Source organism: Sycon ciliatum, unplaced genomic scaffold, assembly GCF_964019385.1.
Source record: "Sycon ciliatum unplaced genomic scaffold, ocSycCili1.1 SCAFFOLD_803, whole genome shotgun sequence".
NCBI classification, from domain to species: Eukaryota; Metazoa; Porifera; class Calcarea; order Leucosolenida; family Sycettidae; genus Sycon; species Sycon ciliatum.
Window position 1 is genome coordinate 23,118 of NW_027044676.1, and position 8,506 is coordinate 31,623.

An 8,506-nucleotide genomic window follows, 5' to 3' on the forward strand; every position below is an offset into this window, starting at 1 on the left:
TTCTGTGACTTCTTCACTCTCCATCTCAACATGCAATATCACACATTTTGGTGTTTTTTGCACCATAACTGTTTCTGGGAAAATGAATTAGTTGAAGACACACCATCCTATGGAAAACATTGATTGTTTCTTGGTGTATGCTGCAGAGCAGTTCTGTACAAATCCTCAGGATCCGAACTACAGGCTTGTCGATAGTGGTTGGTTTGTGAACAGAACTTTTGAGAAAGCCCACCAATGTGCTGTAGGTTATAGGTTTGTAGTATTGTACGTTTGCCAGTACAGTGACCTGTCCTCTCCTGTTTCCAGCGAATGGAGACAAGCGCGAAAACTTCTCAAGTTAGTTCTGTGTGCTCCTTTAGACCTACATGTACCCCAGCTGGCTACAGTATTGTCAGTAGTCGCGCGGCGAAGAACGTGGAGCCCAAGAACGCCACAGCTATTGGTTCCGGCAGCTTTTGGGATACATATGATCAAGAGTAGATAAACAAGAGTGTGCAACTCAGGGATGGGTTGGCCCGCGGCGGAATTTTTGTTGACGTAATCTTTTCGACAATGCACGCGCTGCGAGTCTTTTGGAAAGTCTTGCCTCGTGCACTTGGCCGGGCTTTACATAACGAAGTCGGTGCCCAGGACGTGCTCTCACACTGCTCTGGGGCAAAATGCGCGTTCTTCTGAAAAAAGGTGACGTCAACAAAAAATTCCGCCGCAGGCGGGGGTATCTGCAATTGTGCAGAAGAGATCCGGAGTTGCACACTCTTGTTTATCTACTCTTGATATGATCCAGTAGAAATTGTTTCTAAGAACGCAGCCAGATTGCTGAAAATAAGAACGCCCCAGGCTTTCCCCTTGGAAACAACGTTCTTGGACACGGGACTCTACTGTATCTCATCACCAATGTCACAGGTACTCTGGTCGTGGCCACACACTTCCACACTATGCTATCCTTTGTCATCACAAACTGAACAGCAGTGAAAAGTTTTTGAGTGACCTGCACTCCGGCTCGCCTACATTGTACACTGGCAAGAGCAATGATTATGTGCTCAAATAGATCCCGAGTAGCTTTTCTGCTGCTTTCTGTGTAATAATTTTGCAAATTTGCCCACAAGTTCATGTGCACGAATGGAACCGTTTCACCCACCGATGCGTAGAGCTCAATTCTGAGTATTATGCTGTCCCTGTGGGAATTTGCGGAAAAATTCTCGAAAACTTGTGCAAGAAATTGCAGCTGAAAACAACAAAGAATGCGACGAAAGGTGCGGATTTGGGCCAAATCACGAAATTTTTTGCTTCTGCCGATTCACAATACAACTTTCTGCGACGCGATGTGCGACAGTTGCTTGTCGGGAGCTGTCGCGTACAGTTGCACGCGCAAGGCACCTATCACATACATGACATTGTTGAAGAAAGGACAACTTTTGTGACGCGCGACGTACACAAATGGAGTACACTGTCCCCACAGAATAACGCGGATGAAATCCTAAAATGATGCGGGCGAAAACAGGCCATTATGCTGTCCCTTTGGGAAAACGCGGCCAAGAATTCAAAATTCAGCGGCAAATTCCGCGGGGAAGAGAGGGGTTTTCTGCGGCATTTTCTGCAAGTTTTTCACCCTCCTCGCATGAAGGAGCACTTTTCATACTATCCTTTGCAGTCACCGAATGGGAGTGAAGAATCTTGGAGAGACCTACACTGGCAAGAGAAATGTCACATGTTATGTGCTCAAACAGATCGCAAAGTAGTTTTTCTGCTGCTTTCTGAGTAGTAATTTAAGTAATTTACCCAAAAAAATTCAGATCGCTGTGAACACAGTCTAATGCCGATTTTAATGGCTCTCAGTGCAAGCTTAAAAACCGATGCTGCTTTCTGTGATTTTCCGGCCAAGGATAATGGCAGTTTCTGTGAAAATTGCTTCTGCCGCAGAATCGTGTTTTTCCAAGGGGACAGACACTTCGAAGCCAAAATACAATAAAACATGGACCATGCCAGAACAGGCGGGTGTAAAAGCGGAGAGGAAAACACGAACACAAAATCATAATTTGTATGGCCATACACATGTTTTCATGGGCTTGTACATGTACATGACTGTACCTCAAGTACAAGTTTATGTGATGGCAAAAATCCGTTCATTTCAAGTCCCAAACATACTGCACCTGGGATTATATCACAAACCGAGCTTCAGCAACCGACAGTGCTGCAGAAGTGGAGACAAGGTGATGGCAGTGGGCCAATCAGCAGGCACCGCGCAGACCGGCAACACTGGCACACAGGAGGGAGAAACCCAGCCGGGCACGAATCCAGGTTAAGACGGACGCCAGTAGGCGCTAGGCTTCACGGTTCTTCTCGGATAACATGGAGGCTATGCACTGATTGCCCATGCCATCATGTGCTGAGAAGACCACAGGGATGACGCCTACGCGATCAACATGTCAGATCCTTTCTCCGTAGGCCCGGCACTTCTCACGCTCATGTCGCTTGTAGCAGGATGCCGCAGATGATGAATGATTTGATGCAGCGTGCGGGTTGAAGACCCGGATGTCAAAGTAGCTCCGTTCAAACCGGCCGCCGTAGACTCCACTTGCGACATCATCCAGCCGACCCAGGTCTTCCCGCACAGCCGTTAGATAGCGCAATTGCTCCCCAGTCAAGGGCTGGAGGGATGGCTCAACATTGACGTCATGCGCCACACGACCGAGTAGCTGTGCCGTGAGATCTCTCACCTCATTGTGCCGCATTACAATGAAGCCGCCAGTAGCACAGAAGAGAGCATGATCAACAGACTCAGTGAATGTTGCACCACATGAGCAGGCTGACGGCAGTCGGTCTGGGTGCTAACCATAACAAAGGGCCAGCCCATCACAAAACTGGTCTTTGGACAGGGCGAAGCCATGATGTGCCAGTGGGCGGCATGTGAGGCAGCTAGACTCTGGTTCCTTTCTCGCTGCCAATTGCACGTTGGCCTTGAGGAGATGAATCATTAATTTTGCGAACTCCATGGCACGGTGAGCCAACGACCTTCGCTATTCGCTCCTTACCTCACCTTTGCATTCCCTGACCATAGCCAATGACTTTCCCCGGATACCAGCCCGAGTGTTGATTTGGTGGACTAGTGCGGCAGGTATGTGCCTGGAAGCCGAGTATTGAGTGGAGAGAGATGTAGGATCCACCTGGCAAGACCTCCATGGTGACAGGGCCCTTGAAAACCAATGAGGCTAAAGTACTCTTGGTCGATGTGCTGGCTAGTCAGCACAGGGATGAGCTTTGCAGTGATGTGATGTTCCAGTGATTCAAGCTGGTCAGCCACTCCTCCTAGTGTTCGACAGGTGAAAGGCGATTGTGCTGGAGGCCTTTGGTGAAGGTACTATGCTGCCTGAGGTTGTATGTGCGCATACTCTGTGGTGATAGCTACCTCAGAAAGCCATGGCATTCCTCACGCTTCTTCTGGACAAAGTACCGGCAGTACTCCGGTGTGCCGATGGCAGCGCCAAGGTATCTATGGCCTTCCTCTGTGATGTGGATCCCTGAGTCAGTGAAGCAACTTCTTCTCCAACTTGCAAGTTGGCTGGGCCGCGGTGCCAGTTGATGACAACCGAAACTCGGGCTAGACACAGCAGGCGGATGTTGGGAATGCATGCAGCATGGTTGAGGCTGTTGAAGGCGTAAGTGGCGTCAGCCATCAGCACGCCGTTGACGCCAAGGGAGTTGTACACATCCGTCATGGCATGAATGGCAGCCTCAATGCCGCAGACTGGGCCTGTGGAAATTTGATGGCTGCCTGCTGCAGGCAAAAACTGAGATTCCGCAAGCAAAAGTGTGAACTCTGTGATTTCTGCAGATGAAGGCGATTTCTGCGGAAACTGATTTTAAGCCATGAAACTCCATGGATTGACTTGAGATTTCGCCCCCCCCCCCCCCAAAAAAAACGATGTTCGTTTCAGGGACGACAAAATTAGATTTAACACCAGACTTCAAGCAACCCTTGCGGAATCTTCAAGCACCCATCATGCCTACTGTGAGCAAGGCCGCAACTGGGCCGTCTGGGGTTCAGTTCCTCTCCCAACCACCTGGTTTCAGTAGCACGGGTACGTAGTTCTGCTCTCGGTTCTACCAGTATGTGGGTGTGATATCAGAATACATGCACTGCGCTTCTATCTATCTCGGAAGTGATGTATATGTCCTTGGATGTGCTCCATGATGCATCTTGGTACGACTGTAGTGTAGTGTAGGCTTGGGTTATCGAGATCGCAAATACTAGATCAGATCACATGGGTATGCATCACTCGTATATCCATGTCCAAAGTTGAGGAAATGGATCTGGACTACATCGTTCGACCTTTTAAAAAGCAGATCTACTGCACTTACCGTGCAATGCATGCCATGCAGACGTTGCTGCCAGTTGGGCGTGGTTGCTCTGATCAAATCCTGCACACTGCATTCCTGTCTTGTTCGCCATCATTGCAATTCCAGCTTGAATCCAGGTCCTCTAATATTAGACAGATACACATGATGTCATGTGCTCAGGACTGGGTTAGACCCTGAGCCGGAAATAGGACACCCACGTGTCAGTTAGTTCTCAGCTAACAAGGTCTGCTGACCTCCTTAGAGATCTCTGCATCAGTGCAGCAGGGTGCCATGCCGCCGGTCACCGGAGAAGATATTCTTCCATTGTAAGCAGTATAGTGTTACCCTCATTGACTAGAGGAACTTGATGAGAGCTGGGATGCATCGGGTTGGTTTACTTTTATCTGCAATTGCAGGGTGCTCCAAAGCCGGGTATGATTTCGCACCCGGGAAGACTACATAACACATACTGTAATGATAGCATCCTTCACATAGCCAGGTGTGTTTGAAAAGAGGCTGACCAGCACCGGCTTCCTTCCTAGTTTCTACATTGTTTACTGTCAGTCTTTACTTCATTTTACTTAGTACTTCAGCACTTGTTTCTCGTTTCTAGTTGGTAAAACAAATCAGCGCCCAGGAAGGTTGTGTCTTTGTCAGTTGAGTGTGATGATGATGTGAACGGCAATGCATTATCGATAGCACCAACCATTGCAAACACGATTTGCCTTGCGTGGTTTAATCTTGATTGTATAGAATATTCTTTCACACTTTATTGAGAGACCTGATTCTTATAATTTCAGATTATAGTGGTAATGGTCTTACCTCCCTGTTCTTTTCCTGCATCTTGGTTTACAAGCTGTGTGCATGCAGTATCGGGATCTCCACTCCCCAGTGCAAGCTAAGCAGTATACCCCCCCCCCCCCGTCTCAATCCGCTGTCACTCCCCCGCCGCGAAGCCGCGCTCGGCCACCGTCCGCAGAACAATCGCTGCCTGGGGATTGACGATTGTCTCGCTGATGCACACCGCGACGCGACATGTTTTCGTAGCATTTGATCGAGGAGTTATTGTGGCAAAATGTAGATCATGACTGTAGACCACTAGCACTGCACTGGACTCCGTAGCTCGAAATCTGCATCGAATATCTAAGCTGCAAGTCCGACTGTTCGACAAATAATTCAATGCATGCAATGAGTTTGAGGAATGAGGGCCTCAGATCGATTACAAGACAGAGTCAGTAGTTAGTTGTAGGTGCATGCATGCCAACAGTGTGAAATTCGAAAGGTTCACTGGATTGAAATGTGTGAACTTTGAACCTTGAAGGTGGTACATGGTAGATCTACATGTACGTAGGCGTGTGCCAACAATTTTACCTGAGCGCAGGCGCTAGTACAAGGCACTGAACTGAAGCAGTTACGTACATGACTGTCGACTACACAGTGACGGTGTAGACCTGCGGTGGAGTTTTCATCAGTAGATCTACCTAGTATAAAGTACCTGCTAAGTGCTACGATGGGGCTGTAGAACTACGTGTAGATCTACATGATTGTACTGAGAACCAGGCAGTTTGTATGACTCCCTGCTGAAAACATTGCAATGGTGCCAATAACGCAATGTGCATGGCCCGACGAGCTGCGAGGTGACCTTGTCACACATGCACTCTATCAGCCTATGCGACGTTTGTTCCGGACCACATTTCGGAAGGCAATGCATGATGGTACTGAACTATATCACTCGCGCGGTAGCTGGACGAGGAGGAGAATGGCTGTTCTCACACCGCTAGACAGCCATAACAGATGGGATGGACACCTGCGTAGTGCCTAGTCGTAATGGGGTGATAACGAGTTTCAGGGGGACAGCAGCAACACAATCATGCACACATTTGGTCACATGGAGCGCAAACGGATGGCTTTTTGGTGGACACCGGCATCGGTCTGCGAGGTGGTGCGGGTTTACGTTTGATGATGGGAACACCTTGAATTGGCTTGGTATCGTCCTCATTCATCGCTGGGTTTGCTCCCCGCTGTGGCATTAGCGTTCCATGAATATGCGATGACTAGGATGAGTTGAGTGAATAAATGGATGCACCACCAGAATGTACAGTATGTTTTAAGTTTTAACCCACCAACCTCTGGTAGTTATCTCGTAGTCCTGTGAGTGTCAGTCATAATACCACAAATATAATACCAGTCCTGCACATGTAGGTGAGCGTGAAACGTCCTGAAGGCGTCTAATCAGCCCGACGATCCGATTTCTCGTGCGGGGCCACGCGAGATAGCATGCTACAATGTACAGTGGTGCTACCTCTCACCAGGAGTAGTAGGCTTAGGACATGACTGAGAACTCTTGCTATCACTTGTCAAGCCTTCCGAGTAGCAACAAGTGAGGTATTCAGTATTCACTGTCCACATATAATGAATATACTGCAAGCTAGACCTCTCAGACCGGAGAAAAGGACCATCTGCCAGCTGCTGAAGCAGCATCTGGAATTTGTAGTACGGCGTGGTACTGCTTGCACTGCATGGACAGAGATCATGGACACTTGATTACAACCATTCACACTGTTATTATTCTACGACTGCCTGTATTAGCGGCACAATCTTCCTCAAGCCTCCTTTACGGGCAAAATAAGCACAATGGATGGAATACGATACTGTATTAGCTCGCTTATACCGGTGCAAATAGATAGTTTCATAATGCTGTCCATTCACAAGCCACGCATTCTGGTGGGGCGTACAGGGCAGGGGAGACCGCACAACGATCTAGAAAGTCAGTATGCTGTATTGTAGTGTAACTGGCAGATATGCAGATGACAAGGATTCAAATTAAAACTGCACTTGCTACATTCCGGGCTGGTGGTCCTTCTCACAAAACACAATCTCTGGCTAGACCTCCTACGTCCCTGACACCTGAGTCCTGACCCTGAGACTCTGGCCAAAGTCGAGAGTTGTCCTGGTGACATCTACTGCTTTCTACAGCAGATGCTGCGATGCGAGCGGCGACATGTTGAATAGAGCGATGTCCTCGAAACCCATTTCCGGAACAGCGAGATAAGCTAGGAATGATGAACCTTTAGTCTGTGGTGACACGATTAGCCCCTCGGGCTACTAGTATTAGCGTAGGAATGACTTCTGTATGTTCGTCAGTTGTCACACACAGTGACTCATTACCACTTCGACTGTTCCAAAGTTTACTCCACAAAATGGAGCCCACAGCGCAGCGCGTGTGAACCCGGCTGACCTACATGTACATGGCATTGTACTCTGTGGCCTGGGCTTTGCACTGTGTTGTGGGCAGGCAAATGCAATGGTTCCTTGCGTCCACCGTGATTATCCCGTGATATAATAAATTATTGCAATCAGCATCATCGAAAGGAGTTGGGAGAAAAATATGATGTCTTTTGATATTATGAGAAATCAGCAAAAGCTTGATGAACAGGTCCCGTTAGTTGAAAGTATCTTTCTAATATGTGCGTCTGCAACCACAAATGCATGTATGGCAGATAGTTGAGCATCATCAGCGCATGGCCATGGGTGGACGTGCCCTTCTTGATGCCCCGGGGATTCCACGGCGCAGCACCCTGTTGGAATGCACAGCTACAAGAATGATTACTATAATCAATATGCAATACTGTGTATTTAGAGAAAGAAAATGTTGAGCGGTCTTTGCTGGGATGACAGCTACACCATAGCTCAGTGGTTAGAGCATCGCTTGCCTCGAGCGAAGGTTCGAGGTTCGAGTTCTGGTGGTGACAGCCAGTTTTCCCGTTTGCATCTTTCCCCCAAACCAATGAATACTAGTATGCAATACTGTGTAACTCAACGCAAAGTTGTTACAATCGAGATTTCTGGCCTTTCCTTTCCACCCACCATGTCAGCGACCACGGTGGTGCCGGTGCGGTGAGCCTTCAAAATGTGGGTACAACAATGGACAAAGAACTCAACGGATTGATTCAAATCAGGGCTTGTTGTACTACTGAACTGACTATAATAATTATTATTATAACTATAATTGCACATTGTAATACTGTGTAACTACTGATTACCACCATATCAACACAGTGTGTCAAGACATATCCTGCTCTACATCATGGTCTTTTTTTTTTCCGGCTGTGAGGAAAATGTTATCAACTCCAAAGCACGAAAAAGGCCAAAAACTAAACCAAGAACA